The sequence below is a fragment of the Cetorhinus maximus genome, chromosome 4, assembly GCF_964194155.1.
Source record: "Cetorhinus maximus chromosome 4, sCetMax3.hap1.1, whole genome shotgun sequence".
NCBI classification, from domain to species: domain Eukaryota; kingdom Metazoa; phylum Chordata; class Chondrichthyes; order Lamniformes; family Cetorhinidae; genus Cetorhinus; species Cetorhinus maximus.
In genome coordinates, this window is record NC_135882.1 from 99794273 (window position 1) to 99810853 (window position 16581).

A 16581-nucleotide genomic window follows, 5' to 3' on the forward strand; every position below is an offset into this window, starting at 1 on the left:
CATGGGCCAAACCTGGAGTAAAAAATGTAAATGGCCGTTATATAATTCACTTGGAAGTTGGTCTTCTGCAGCTCAGTTAGCATCGCTTCAGAGATAACGAGGTGGCAGTGTTCTGAATGCCAGAAAGCTCCGTTTGTTTGAGTCATAGCCAGCCATGACTTCAGTCATTTTAAAGCCTCTGTCTAGTTTTTTAAAAATATAAATTAGCCATGATGATATATATGAAATTTTATAAAAATATAGAGTAAGGTCTTAGCCCCCTGACAGCATACATCTACAAACTCTCTTCTGGTATCAAAGCTATGTGAAAATGGTTTATAGGTCACAATTTATCACAAATCACACATTCAAAGAACGTACTTGAGGTAACCAGAAATGTCATTTTCATTTCTTAGTCTCTGAGGATCTTCCCTGTCCATAATACTACCATGGGATGTGAAAGTCAATGGCAAGGCTAGCATTTATTGCCTATCCTAATTGCCCTTGAGAAGGTAGTGATGAGCTGGCTTAATTGAAACACTGCAATCTGTCTGGTGTAGGTGCACCCACAGTGCTGTTAGGAAGAGAACTCCAGGGTTTTGGCCCAGCGACAGTGAAGGAATGGCAATATAGTTCCAAGTCAGGATGGTGTGTGACTTGGAGGGGAAGTCGCAGGTGGTGATGTTCCCATGCATTTGCTGCCCTTGTCCTTCTAGGTGCTCGAGGTCACAGGTTTGGAAAATGTTGTCAAAAGAGCATTGGTGAGTTCCTCAGTGCAGCTTGTAAATGGTACATACTGCTGCCACTGTGCATTGGTGGTGGAAGGAGTGAATGTCTAAGGTGGTAGATGGGTTGCTGATCAATTGGGCTGTTTTGTCCTAGAAGTATTAAGCTTCTTGACCATTTTTAGAGCTGCGCTCATCCAGACAAGTGGAGAATATTCCATCAAACTCCTGACATGTGCCTTGAAGATGGTGGACAGACATTAGGGAGCCAAGAGGTGAGTTACTCACTGCAGAATTCTCAGCTTCTGACTTGTTTTTGTAGTCACTGTATTTATATGGCTGGTCCAATTCAGTTTTTAGTCAATAGTAACCCCCAAGACATTGAAAGTTGGGGATTCAGTGATGGTAATGCTATTGACTGCCAAGGGGAAATGGTTAAATTCCCTATTTTTGGAGATGGTCTCGTTGCCTGGTACCTGTATGGCATGATTGTTACTTGCCACTTATCAGCCCAAGCCTGGATATTGTCCGGGTCTTGCTGCATATGGACATGGACTGCTTCAGTATCTGAGGAGCTGCGAATGGTACTGAACACTATGTGATCGTCAGCAAGCAATCCCACTTCTGACCTAAGTGAGAGCAAAATGCTCCAGAATTACATCTTTACCTTCCAGTGCCAACTTTTCTCACAGATTGCAATATCGGAAACATGTTACATTGGGCTAAATCTTGTCAGAGTGGGACATGGTGGGTGTGTGGAAGGATGAGGAGATGTGAGAGGTGAGGGCTAGAGGGCCAACCAGCCTTTAACACAAATGGACTGAAGCCCCAGAGAACCGAGGCCTTCTAACCAGCCCACCTTGACCCTCCCACGCCTCCACGGCCACCTCCAAACTGCCTCTGAAGATGGACAGCCTCCCTCCTGCTCCCACCTCCCGCCCACGAAAATACAGTGGGTGGGGACATTTTTAAAGAAGTCTCGTGCTTCACAACTCATGGCGTATTTCTTAACCACTGAACTGGCTCACCAATTTGTGCATTATAGACAGTGTGCGTATTATTGTGCAGCAGGTGGCTAATCGACAGGAAACAATTTCAGCAGCTTTCCATGCTTCTTTGTGCATGGTGTAAAAGTTATAGTTCTCACCTTACAAAGAAAGAGTGAACTCATTGAATGTGTTAAATGTGTCCGCCAAAGAGCCCAATAAAAGCTGGAAACACCAGTGATGGTGAAGTAGTGATTCAGAGTCAAAAATATGAGGTGCTCCTCCCTGAGTTCACAGATTCATGCCAAAAGTTTACCACAAGACAGCCATCAAACGACTTTGATAAAACCTCTTTGATTACCTTCTTCTGTCCTCTCAGTTGAAAGAGCTTACCTTGAAAAATCTAATTGTTTATCTTTTTTTGCAGGGTGCTTGGTCTCTAAGTGGTACTTGAGTTTAAAAGCAAAATACTACGGATACTGGAAATCTGAAATAAAAATAGAAAATGCTAGAAGAACTGAACAGGTCTGACAGCATCTGTGGTGAGAGAAACAGTTAATGTTTTGAGTCCGTATGAGTCTTCTTCAGAGCTGAAGAGAAGTAGAAATGTGATGGATATTACGTTGTGTTTAAGAGGGGGTGGAGCAAGTATAACAAAATGAAGGTCAGCGATAGGTGGGAGCTCAGGAGGGATTGACAAAGATGTCATGGATACAAGACAAAGGGAGTGTTAATGGTCATGTTAACGACTAAAGAAGGTGCTCATAGTAAAGGTAAGATAGCAGAAAGTGTTATTAGCAGAACAAGATTCTGTGAAAGAACAACATAGAAACAACTGACAGATGGCCCTGTGGGGGGTGGGGAGGGAGGGTGGGTGGTGGTTGGGGAAAAAGGATAAAAAAAGGATTAAAAAATGATAATAAATAGAAATAAATAACATACGAAAACAAATAAATACATAAATACAATTAAATAAATACATTTTTTAAAATAGATTTAAAAGGGGGTAAGGATGGAGGAGACAGTTTATGATCCGAAGTTGTTGAACTTAATGTTCAGTCCGGAAGGCTGTAAATTGCCTAATCGGAAGATGAGGTGCTGTTCCTTCAGTTTTTGTTGGGCTTCACTGGAACATTGCAGCATTCCAAGGACGGACATGGGAGCATGAGAGCAGGATGGTAAGCAACAGGAAGGTCTGGGTCAAGCTTGCAGACGGATCAAAGGTGTTCCGCAAAGTGGTCACCCAGTCTGCCTTCAGTCTCCCCAATGTTGAGGATCCTGCATCAGGAGCAGCAAATGCAGTAGACCAAATTGAAGGAAGTGCAATTGAAGCACTGCTACACCTGAAAGGAGTGTTTGGGGCCTTGGACAGTGAGGAGAAAGGAGGTAAATGGGCAGATGTTGCGCCTTCTGCGATTGTATGGGAAAGTGTCGTGGGAAAGGGGTGAGGTGTTGGGGGTGATGGAGGTGTGGACCAGAGTGTTCCAGAGGGAAGGGTCCCTATGGAATGCTGACAGGGGGGGTGAGGGGAAGATGTGTTTGGTGGTGGCATCATGCTTGAGTTGGCGGAAATGGCGGAGGATGATCCTTTGAATGCAGATGCCAGTGGGGTAAAAAGTGAGGACAAGGGGACAATATCATGGTTCTGGGAAGGAGGGGAAGCGGTGGAGGCAGTGGTGCAGGAGATGGGTCAGACATGGTTGAGGCCCCTGTCTACCACAGTGGGGATGAACACTCGGTTAAGAAAAAGGAAGATATGTCAGAAGCGCCGTTTGTAAGGTAGCATCATCAGAACAGCTGCAAAGGAGGCGGTGGAACTTGAAGAATGGGATGGAGCCCTTGCAGGAAGCGGGGTGTGAGGAGCTGTAGTCGAGGTAGCTGTGGGAGTCGGAGGGCTTGTAATGAATATTGGTAGACAGTTTATCACCAGAAATTGAGACAGAGAGGCCAAGGAAGGGAAGGGAAGTATCAGACATGAGTAACGTGAAAGTGAGAGAAGTGTGGAAATTGGAAGCAAAATCAATAAATTTTTCCTGAATAAATTTTTAATAAATTTTTGCATGAAGTGGCACAGATACAGTAATCAATGTAGCAAAAAAAAAGAGTTGCGAGAGGGGGCATGAGTAGGACTGGAAAAAGGAATGTTCCACATACCCCACAAAAAGACAGGCATAACTGGAGCCCATGCAGGTGCCCATAGCCTCACTTTTCACCCCTCCAGCCTCTGCATTCAAAGGATCATCCTCCATCAACACCAGCATGATGCCACCACCAAACATATCTTCCCCTCACCCTGCCTGTCAGCATTTCATAGGGACCGCACCCTCCGTGACACCCTGGTCTACTACTCTATTACCCCCAACTCCTCATCCCCTTCCCTCGGCACCTTCCCATGTAATTGCAGAAAGTGCAACACCGGCCCCTTTACCTCCCCTTACTCACCGTCCAATGTCCAAAATACTCCTTTCAGATGAAGCAGCGCTTCACTTGCACCTCTTTCAATTTGGTCTAATGTATTCTCTACTCCTAATGCAGTCTCCTCTACATTGGGGAGACTAAACGTAGACTGGATGATCGATTTGCGGAACACGTTTGCTCAGTCCACAAGCATAAACTCCCGAGGTAAGATGAGAGTTACTGCTCTTGCCATCAAGGCTGCATTTGAATGAGTTTGACATCAAGGAGCCCTAGCAAAACTGGGGTCAATGGGAATCAGGGGGAAAACCCTCTGTTGGTTGGAGTCATAGCACAAAGGAAGATGGTTGTGGTTGTTGGAGGTCAAGAATTTCAGTGCTAGGACATCACTGCAGAAGTTCCTCAGGGTATTGTCCTTGGCCCAACCATCTTCAGCTGCTTCATCAATGACCTTCCTTCCATCATAAGATCAGAAGTTGGGATGTTTCCTGATGATTGCACTATGCTCAGCACCATTCGCAACTCCTCAGATACTGAAGCAGTCCATGTCCAAATGCAGCAAGACCTGGACAGTATCCAGGTTTGGGGTGACAAGTGGCAAGTAACATTTGCACCACAAAGTGTCAGGCATTGACCATCTCCAACAAGTAAGAATCCAACCATCGCCCATTGATGTTCAATGGCATTACCATCACTGAATCCCCCACTATCAACATCCTGGGGGTTACCATTGACCAGAACCTGAACTGGACTAGCCATATAAATACTGTGGCTACAAGAGCAGGTCAGAGGCTAGGAACCCCTGACTATCCAAAGCCTGTCCACCATCTACAAGACACTTGCCAGGACTGTGATGGAATACCCTCCACTTGCCTGGATGAGTGCAGCTCCCATAATGCTCAAGAAGCTTGACATCGTCCAGGACAAAGGGCCCACTTGATTGGCACCACATCCACAAACTCTTTCCACCGCCAACACACAGTAGCAGCAGTGTGTACCGTCTACGAGATGCACTGCAGGAATTCACCAAGGTTCCTTAGACAGCACCTTCCAAACCCACGAACACTACCATCTAGAAGGTCAAGGGCAGCAGATAAATGGGAACACCACCACCTGGAAGTTCCCCTCCAAGTCACTCACCATCCTGACTTGGAAATATATCGCCATTCCTTCACTGTCGCTGGGTCAAAATCCTGGAACTCCCTTCCTAACAGCACTGTGGGTGTACCTACACCACATGGACTGCAGCAGTTCAAGAAAGCAGCTCACCACCACCTTCCCAAGGGCAATTTGGGATGGGCAATAAATGCTGGCCCGGCCAGCGAAGCCCACATCCCGTGAATGAATTTTTTAAAAATGACCCCGACCTTCCTATCACTCACCATTTCAACACACCATCCTGCTGTCATACCCACATGTCCACCCTTGGCCTACTGCAATATTCCAGTGAAACCCAAAGCAAGCTGAAGGAACAGCACCTCATCTCCTGATTTATTTATTCACTTTTTATTTATTTTATTTTATTTCTTTTATCCTTTTCCTCCAACCACCACTGCCAGCACCCCCTCCCCCACAGAGCCACCTGTCATTTGTTTCTATATTGTGCTTCACAGAGTGCTGAACCTTATTTTACCATTAATATTCTGCTATCTTACCTTCAGGCCACTATCAGCACTTTCTTTAGTCTTTAACACTGCCATTAGCACTCTCTTGGTCTTGTGCCTGTAACATAATTTGTCAATCTCTCCTGAGTTCCCACCTATCCCTGACCTTCATTTTGTTCCACCTGCTCCACCCCCTCTTAAACAGTATCAAACCCTTCATATTTCTACTTTTCTTTAGCTCTGAAGAAGAGTCACACGGACTTGAAACATTAACTCTGTTTCTCTCTCCACAGATGCTGCTAGACCTGCTGAGTTTTTCCAGCATTTTCTGTTTTTATTTGGTATTTTAGCTTGCTTGGTTTCATGCTACCTTGAGCAAAAACTTCAGCACAAACACATTGCCAATTGTAGTGCAACAGAAGCAGCTCTAATCGGCCCAAAATTCCACTTTAGCCATCAATGGTAATTCAAATAACCCACACTGTGTTGACTTCAGCCTAAGTCAGTTTGCATCGGTGTGCATTTTCCCTTCAAGTTTAAACTTAAATTTGCTTACATTTTTTTAAAAATTAAAGAACTTCACACTATTGATGTATATGCTCTGGCTATGCAAGGTTGCACTGGTGACTTTCCTTCTCATCCAGCTTATCCTCCTTGTGTCTCCTTGATATTCTTGTTGTGGCAGCCACACCCACTTCTCCAAGTTTGGGAACGTCTGGTTCGGGGAGGGGGTTGCAGAGGAAGTTCCGAGATTTTTTTTCCCGATGCTGGCCTTGGGTTTTTTATCTGGTTTTTGCCTCTCCTGAGAGATGGCATGGCATCTATGGGGTAAGAAAAGTCTTGGCCTGATGCATCAGAATTGTATAGGATGAGCTCAATGGGTCAGTTGTTTTTTTTCCCACCTGTTGTTTCATACATTGGCAATTAGTCATTTGGCAGCACAGAACTAGAGTATTACTGAAAAAAGACACACGTTTTTCGTCATCAGATCAATTTGCAAGAATACCAAATGTAAAGGGAACAACAATTTATACTGCATGAGGAGAGAGTGCTGATTGGTTGGCAAGGGGACACTGATTGGTAGAGGTATTGCCATGAAGAATGCACCAGCTAACTGATAACTGACAGTTAACTGCTGACCTTTGTTTAAATTCAAATCAAGCAGGTTGACTCTGATTGGTCAAGACATTGCACTGGGGATTAAATCAGGGAATGGCTGTCATCTATTTTGCTTTGTTGAAAAAGGTAATGTGTAAACATATTCTTTCTGTCTGCAAAGGTCAGGGCCCTGTGTTTTAATAAATAGCTTCTAGCATGCATAAGTGAGCCACACTGACAATTGTTAAAGAATAGCCTGGTGAGATATTGTAGTGATGGTAAGGCTGGAGTTAAAAGGAATTATACTGTAAAATGTGGAATAGATTTGATTCAGTAGTGAAGTGCTGCAATATTCAGCAATGTTATACTGACCCTGCAAAAGCAGTGAGCATGCAGTATGTCAATATTTAATTAAGCACAAATTGTCGAATGCTACCTGTGTCACTATTAGTATCACTGAGCATAGGAAATATGTTGCACATTGTGGATTCCATGAAAACAAAAAGAAAGTAAAAAATTACATTTTACTACTGACCTTCTTCAAGTCTTAGATGGAGTATTTGGCATTGATAGCATGCTTCACAGAGGGTCATTCAAAAGCAAATTGTACGGATGTCTATCTTAACCATTGGATATTCACTGGAGATGATTAGGGTTGGATTCATTTCTAAAGCATCTTAGTGATAAAACACCATTTTATAAGTTCTTTAGGTACGGTAACACAATCTAAAAGAAAATTGAGGTGAAAATCTTTGGTGCCACTTCAGCCCATGATTTACAGCAGACTTTGAGAAATTTCGAAAAGAAGCAATTCCTTTTGTCCAAATGAAAAAAGAATCAAGCTTGAAAATGATACATATGGCATAAATTTTCTGCTACAGTAAAATCTTACAAGAGGCACTTGCCTGCCACATATATAGTTTGAAAATAAGGCCCGGATATTATGAACAGATCCGAGCTTGGACAAAGGAGATGAATGTAGCAGCATCGAGTCTGAAGTAAGTTGAAAATAGTTTGCTGCTGCCCCTCCTTTCTCTTTCCCAGCCTCACAAAGGAGTGCGCTTATCCTTCAGCTTTTCACTCTGACAAAGGGTCCATAAAATATTAACAGGTCTATTTTCTCCACAGGTGCTTCTGTGTATCCAATATTTTTGTTTATAATTCACATCTTCAGCAGTTATTTGTTAAATGCTATATTTGGCCCAAAGAAAGCTATTTAGCAATCATACCTTCAGAAAAAAAGAAGTAATAAATCCTGAACAGAGAAGAACCGTAAAAGGAATTGAAACTTGGCAAGAAAGAATCTCAAGATGTGTCACTTTCATTTCCGTTGTTTGCAGAAACCAGATTCTTTTTGTCACATTGCTTAGAATGAGCCATATGGTTTAAATAGTGATAGGGCTAACTGAACAGACAAAATGAAGCCCAAGAAATCTGCCAAGACAGCATTAACAGCTGCAAACAAGGTACCATACTTCAGGTGAAGGTGAGGTTCCAATGCCTGGATAAATCAGGAGAAGCATTGCAGTATGCGCCATCCAGAGTGTCACTGATGGTCATTGTGTGCTGCATTCTGCATAACCTTGTCATTCACACAGGGAATGCCCTGAAGGAAGAGGAGATACAAGATAGTGGGTATTCCTCTGATGATGAGGTCAATGAGGAGGTGAGGAGACGCCCCGACGGAGAGGTGTAAGACCTTGCACGGGAGGGCGTGGATGGCCCTAATACATGGCCTTAATGAGGCAGAGGTTCCAGTAAGGTCAGGTATTCTTGGCCTCTGAAGCGTGTGTACTGCCTGTGTCTCAATGTCATTCCATCTACACTACGACCTCATTGAGAAAGTCCTGTCAGCACACACCATCTCGATTCCTTAGGCATTGTTGCATCTTGACCAACATTCACTACTGAAAATGCAGAAGTCTTTTTCCAATAAAATTCCTAGAGTACTTACAGATAAACTGAAGCTGTGCATGAGGGAATAATACACTGAAGGTTTATTAACAAATGGACAATGCCCATTTAATGAAAACATCTACAAAATGCACCCATGTGATCTGCTTTGTGACTACTTCTTTTCCACGTGCTGTGGCGGAGTGCTCCCCACTCGCTTGCTGCTGCAGGGTTTGTCCCCTTGCCCTGGGTGACTTTAGCGGGCATCCTCTGTGCAGCTGAGGCCCGAGGGCTCAGCCACGTTAGAAGACTCCTGCTGAGTTGCAGGAGTAGCTTCTGTCACAGCGGCAATCAAGGAGGACTGTGCCAGTGGCAGAAGGGCAGAGGAGAGGCTGCACCCATCAGAAGTGCCCTCAGAGGTGCTTGCAGATGGCGGCAACAGCTGCTCATCCTCCGTCATGAGGACCGTTTGGTGCTCCCTGTCTTCCCGTGAGGTCCTAGGAGCTGGCTCGGTGTCCAGGCTCCCAGTCCCCCTGCCACCCTGGCTCTGGGCCCCTATTCACAAAGCAGTCTCCTCTACATTGGAGAGACTAAAGGCAGACTGGGTGGCCACTTTGCAGAACATCTTCCCTCAGTCCGCAAGCATGAACCCGACATTCCTGTCCTTGGCCTGCTGCAACGTTCCAGTGAAACCCAATGCAAACTGGAGGAAAAGCACCTCATCTTCTGGTTAGGCACTTACCAGCCTTCCGGACTTTACTTTGAGTTCAACAACTTCAGACCGTGAACTCTGTCCCCCATTTTGATATAATTTTTTTCCAACACCCTCCCACCTTAGAGCCAGTCTGTAACTTGTTCTTCTGTTTTGCTTTCAGAGAGCGCTGGCTCTTGTTCTGCAATTAACACATTCGGTTATCTGACCTTTATGCCACAATTATCACCTGCCTTAGCCTTTAACACTACCATTAGCACTCTCCTTGTTTTGTGTCCATAACATCTTTGTCAAATCTCTCCTGAACTCCCACCTATCCCTGATCTTTTATTTCACTCCACCTACTCTACCACCTCTCTGCAACAGTATGAAACCCAACACATTTCTACCTTTCTTCAGCTCTGAAAAAGAGTCATATGGGCTCAAAATGTTAACTCTATTTCTCTCTCCACAGATGCTGTCAGACCTGCTGAATTTTTCCAGCATTTCCTGTTTTTATTTCAGATTTCCAGCATCAACTGTACCTTGTTTTTATGGCCTTGGAGGAAACTTGGCACTGAATAGTGGGTGATCGCAGCACACATGGCCTAATGGACACCTCCACAATCCAGGCCAGAGCACATGACCCCTCTGGTATAGCCAAATCTTCATGCACCTCGCGCCGGACATCCAGCATCTGCTGCCTCACAGATGACTCCAGAAGCTCATCATCCATCTTGAACTCAGTTTCTGAATCACCTCAGACTCTTCTCTGACTGCCCGAGGCCTGCTCCACCACACTCTCTGGCAGCTGCACTTGCAAATGTGAAGTGCCCTCGCCAGATTGTGCCTACCCTTCTCCCAACAAGCTAATATCTGCCAAGGTATCAGTATCTATGCTGGTGCTTGGTGCAGGGAGAGGATGTGATGCTGCATCTTCCAAGGCTTCCTCTGCCTCTTCAGAGGCAAGTGCGGCTCCCTCAGGGCTGGCGAACAAAAAAAGGTTCACTTGCGCAGGACGCAGAGAAGAAAGGGCATTAACTGGCCTTTCACGGCCTTCATGGGGTGTGCAAGGACACAACATTCAACATCATTAGCACTATATGTGTATGAGATACGACAACCTTTCTACCATGAAACCACTTATAACAAACTCACAAAGTTTGTACCAGGAAGCTTCCTGGTCTATGAATGCATAAACCACACATTTACTATTCATGAATGCATGCCAGACCTCAGTCACCCTCCCCCTAGCCCTCTCCCCCTCTGTATAACAGATCTGGATAAAGCACCAGCCCCAGGCCTTGCTCCAATTTCGCCAAAGTGGTGAGGTTGGGAGGGGGGAATGAAGGTGTCAAGGGGGAGGAGGGAGTACAGGGGAGGAGGGTGTAATGGGAGAGAGTGCTGCAAATGGGGAGGCAGGTGTAAGTGGGGATGAAGGTGTAAAGGGGGGGAGTTTGGAGAAGGGAAAGTGTATGGGGAAGGAGGGAGTTCAGAGCGGTAAGATGTCCGGAGGGAGGAGGGAGTTCGGAGAGGGGAAGGTGTCCGGCGGGGGAGGAGGGACATTGAGATGAGTGTGATGGATTAAGGCTCCACGTGCATGGGACAGTGCTTGCACGAGACTCCGAAAGGCCCTGCCACACACACCTCCCTCCAGAATCAATCATGGTCTGGCTGCGTGCAGCTAAACTGCTCGTGGGGTGGTGGGGATGCAAGGGGAGGACTCAAGAAGCCTGACAATGAATCTATAAGGCTCCATTACACGTTAACTGGTGAAAGTGAATATATTTTCAGAAAGTGACAAAATGTGTTCATCTATGTAACCACTTGTAATCAAAATTTCTTAATGTTTCTAGGCCTACCACTTCTTCTAGGTGCTTCCCTGATATCTGCAGCGGGGTTGGAGACAGCCTGTACAATGGTTGGCCCTGTTGCCTCTGATGACTTCGGTGTGGGTCATCTGGAGAGTTGATGGCCCAGGCTTGCTTTTGCTGTCCTCCTGTGGGCCAGCTGCTCCCTCTGCAGTGACAGAGGATGAGATTGAGGGGGTCAGAGGCAAAGGGGACTCGGAGGGAGCAGACAGCCTCTGAGATTCCTGAGTGGATGACCCAGGATGTCCAGCTGCCACTCCTCCTCCCTTCAGGTGCCCAAAGGCCCAGGCCTGACTCCCTGAGGGGAAGCAGCACCTGGAGGGATGTCAAGATGTCCCATTTCCACATCACATTGTCACAGCAAGAACTCACCCATGGCTACCGCGATGGAGTGCAGGTCGGCACGCATCTTCGCATTCTGCTGGACCAGGGTCTCCATGGTGTCCACCATCCTTCCCATGGAGACTGCCATGCGTGCACCTGTGGTCACCACTTCATCAGAGAGTAGGCAGACGCACTCCTCTGACTTATGTGCCACTCTGTTGAGGTCTCCCAACAGCTTTGCGTGATGTTCCCCTGCCTTCTGCTGACTCTCCAGGATGAGTTGGAAGGCCGAATCCAGAGACTCGTCATCTGACTTGGACCTCACTGATGCATCTTGCCCAGCAGTCCTCCAAGTGCCAGGAGCTCGGCTGAACCTCCTTCTGCAGACTCATGTTTGTGCGGTGATCACCAGATTGTGAACCCAAGCCTGCTCTAGACATAAGTCCCATTGAGGCATGTGTCTCTGTGCCGGTAGAGGGTGTGGGTAACTGCTGTGACGGGTCTTCCAGGCTACTTATTTCCAGCTCTTCAATGGAGGAGGTGTCCTCTTGGCTGGAGGTGAGGATTTCGATGGAGCTGGGGGACTGGCTGGCTGAGGGAGTCAGTCGCTTGGCAGAGCTCCCGATGAACTGAAGTAGAGATAATTAGTGCATGACAGCAGAGTAAAAAGCAGGAGAGAGCACTCACATTTGAGAGAGGGATGATGTGGTAGGTTTTCACTGTTGACCTCACCATTGCAACAGGCGTGGTCCACATCCTCACCAGTCAATGATGGCACACTCCTCAAAGTGAGTGAGAGGCCTAACGTGGGCCACTCCATCGCTGGTCTTGGACCTCTCCCTGCTGTTGTGAGCCAGCTTCTCCTGCATGAAACCAATGGAGAGAGTGTAAGCAGGACGCATGGCACTGCATGGAATATTTGTGCGGTGAGCGGAACCATGGACGGGATGAGGGTACAAGCTCCAGAGGATATGAGCCTGCTGGAGATGTGAGAGTTAGTGGTGTTGTCCCTTGAGATATGAGAGTACTATGGATGTGTGATGGGTTTGTGAGTGGTGTATTGAGACTGATGATGTGGTTGACTTACCCTGGCGAAAAGGATGGGAACATTCATCCTCTTCTTACACTGGATGGCTGACCTCCTCTTCACTTCGGTGGCACTGACCGCCACTGACATCACATCCCAGACCGGATTGGTGACTCTGGTGGACTTCCTGCAGGCAGAGCAGGAGTAGAGGACATTGTGGCGAGCCTCAGCTGCGTCCAAGAGGCGTCACTAAATTTGGGGGCTGCCTTCTTCCTGACTTTCAGGGTCATCTGTCGCCTGGAGCTGTCCTGGTCTGTAGACATGGAGTAGGCTGCGCTCTGGTGTGCTTTAAGTATGGCGTCCGGACTGAGGAAATGCTGAGGTCATGGCGTGCAGGGAAACTCCGAGCCCGCCTCACAGCAATCCAGCGTGTTTCCCAAGACTGCATTATTAACGAGGCTGCACGCGCCGGGAAGTAGGTGATATAGCATGAAAACTCACCATTGCAGCCGGCGGGTAAAACTTCTTTTTTCACGCCCATTGCACTTAGTGCAAATCTGTGGTGATTCCGCCCTGGGGCTTGATGGCTGCGAAAGGTACGTTCATAATGTGGCAAAACAGGTTGGTTAATAGTCTGCAAATCCTTCCAATATGCCTGACGGCAGGTGGTAGGAGTGGGAGAATTTCCTGGTCAGCCATACTGCAGAAGGCAACAGCAGATCACTGCAGTACTTTGCCAAGCATAATCACAGACCAATCCAATGGAAGCCCATGGTTGCCAACACCCTCTTAGGGCATGGTACCTGAAGGAGGAGGTCATATATGGCAAGGAGCCTTGCTTGCAACTTGCACCCTCTGACTTTACACACCACTATCACACCCTGCCTGATAAAAGAGCTTTTCTTTCTGGAAAACAGTAGACCTCGCTAACCCTTAAAAACATATTGAAATTATGGGGAAACTATACCAATCCAGATTTGTAAACTTTTTATATTCATTCTTGGACTCTGGGAGTCATTAGCAAGCACTGTATATATTGCCTATTTCTAGTTACCCTTGAGACTGTGATGGTTCCACTCCAACTGCTGTAGTCTGTGCGATGGAAGTACTCCAACTTCTGGTGAGCCTGCGCCCACAATAAGTTGCTCGCCAATAGAAAAGAAGAGCATTTATTTGAAACTGGCTTGATCTGTCTTGGGACTTCTTAAAAAATGTATTTTGTTGCTGTTTTACAATTTCAAGATGTATGGCCAGATCCTGGTGAAGCAACAGTGCTTGCCATTGACCTTGAAGAAAACTGCTGACAAGGGTCCAGCAATCTCTGTGGCATCGATCTCCCCTTTCTCGATGTTAGTTTGATTCTGGTACCAAACCTAGGGATCTCCAGCAACAATTATGTCATCAGCAAGTTTATCAGCCAATCAACTGATGAAATCCTACAGGCTGCAAACCAATAAGTAAAATGCATTGATTATCTTTCAGTTTGAAGAAGTTTGTAGAGAGAGATTTAAAGATGCAGACATACAATTGGAAATAAGACAGAACCTGAAATGTAAACAAACTTGATAAAGTAATAACTTTTATCATATTGAAAACCTATGAAATTTTTATCATTATGACGAAATCTGCCATTCCACAATGATGAATTTAATTTTTCAGGGTCAGGGAGGCTTTTCATCAGTAGTTATGACTAAGCATGTTGTTAAAAACCTAGTTACAACTCATTCAACAAGGAATAACCTTTTTGGGGTTTTTCTCTTTTTTACAGCACTGTTGCAGCATAAAAAGGGAAATCCATATCAGTTTAAGTGATTTATAAAGGCTGTTGTGGACAGGGAATTCAACAATGCACTTTGTGGAGGAACAGGGAATCACTGACAAGAGCTTCTGGTTATCTGCGTCTAAGTACACTTGTGTGGATGCCAGAACATGCTTCACTGTTATTACAATTGCAAAACCTGGGCCATTATTTTCTTAGCTAAATATTTTATTGTAAATTGCATAAAGGCTCCATTTTGTGAGTATTTTCGATCACATCAGAATATATGTAAGACACAATTAATGGTGGTTTTGGCTGTTACTGCTGTTGTGCCAAATTTAGCCAAGCAAATTTGACAGTTGGAAATCTCTTTACCAGTTCCACTCACAATGCACAGGGCACACCACCTTCAAATCAAATGCATCTCAGAGGCTGTGCATCAGGGACCATATAAACAGATTATATCAGTCTACTTGGGGCTGCCTGGGGAAATCATCTTTACTGCTTGTACTTTAGCAGAGAAACAGTGATGGCCACTGCAGGCTGAAGTTCAGGCTTCCTCCAAGGGGGATGCGGTGGTGTAGTGGTATTGTCACTGGACTGGTAACCAGAGACCCAACCCTATCGACCCTACAAAGTCCTCCTTACTAACATCTGGAGGCTAGTGCCAAAATTGGGAGGGCTGTGTCACAATCTAATCAAGCAACAGCCTGACATGGTCATCCTCACACAATCATACCTTACAGATCATGTCCCAGACTCCACCATCACCATCCCTGGGTATGTCCTGTCTCACTGGCAGGACAGACCCAGCAGAGGTGGTGGCACAGTGATATACAGTCGGGAGGGAGTTGCCCTGGGAGTCCTCAACATTGACTCCAGGTCTAGGAAGTCTCATGGCATCAGGACAAACATGGGCGAGAAAACATCCTGCTGATTACCACGTACCGCACCCCCCTCCCTCAGCTGATGAATCAGTGTTCCTCCATGTTGGACACCACTTGGAGGAAGCACTGAGGGTGGCAAGGGCACAGAATGTACACTGGGTGGGGGACTTCAATATCCATCACCAAGAGCGGCTCGGTAGCACCACCACAGACCAAGCTGGCCAAGTCCTAAAGGACATAGCTGCTAGACTGGGTCTGCAGCAGGTGGAGGGGGAAAAACAGTACTTAACCTCATCCTCGCCAAACTGCCTGTCGCAGATGCATCTGTACATGAAAATATCAGAAGGAGTGACCACCGTACAACCTCTGTGGAGACGAGGTCCTGTCTTCAAGTCGCATTGTGTGGCACTACCACCATGCTACATGGGATAGATTTTGAACAGATCGAACAACTCAAGATTGGCATCCATGAGGTGCTGTGGGCCACCAGCAGCAGCAGAATTGTACTCAACCACAATCCCTAAGCTCATGCCCCAGCATACCCCCCACTCTACCATTACCACCAAGCCAGGGAATAAACCCTGGTGCAGGAGGACATACCAGGAGCAGCACCAAACATACCTAAAAATGAGATGTCGACCTGTTGAAACTACAACACAGGATTACTTGCATGCCAATTAGCATAAGCAGCAAGTGATAGACAGAGCTAAGCAATTACACAGCCAACGGATCAGATCTAAGCTCTGCAGTCCTGCCACATCCAGTTGTGAATGGTGGTGGACAATTAAACAACTCACTGGAGGATGAAGCTCCACAAACATCCCCTTCCTCAATGATGGAGAAGCCCAGCACATCAGTGCAAAAGATAAGGCTGAAGCATTTACAACAATCCTCAACCAGAAGTGCAGAGTGGATGATCCATCTCAGCCTCCTCTGGAGGTCCCCAGCATCACAGATGCTAGCCTCCAGCCAATTTGATTCACTCCACGTGATATCAAGAAATGGCTGAAGGCACTGGATACTGCAAAGGCTATGCACCCTGACAATATTCTGGTAATAGTACTGAAGACCTGTGCTCCAGAACTTTCCGTGCCCCTAGCCAAGCTGTTCCAGTACACCTACAACACTGGCATCTACCCAGCTATGTGGAAAATTGCCCAGGTATGTCTTGTACACAAAAAGCAGGACAAATATAACTCTGCCAATTACCGCGCCATCAGTCTACAAATCAGGAGTGTGATGGAATACTTCCCACTTGCCTGGATGAGTGCAGCTCCAACAACACTCAAGGAGCTTGACACTGTTCAGGACAAAGCCGTCTG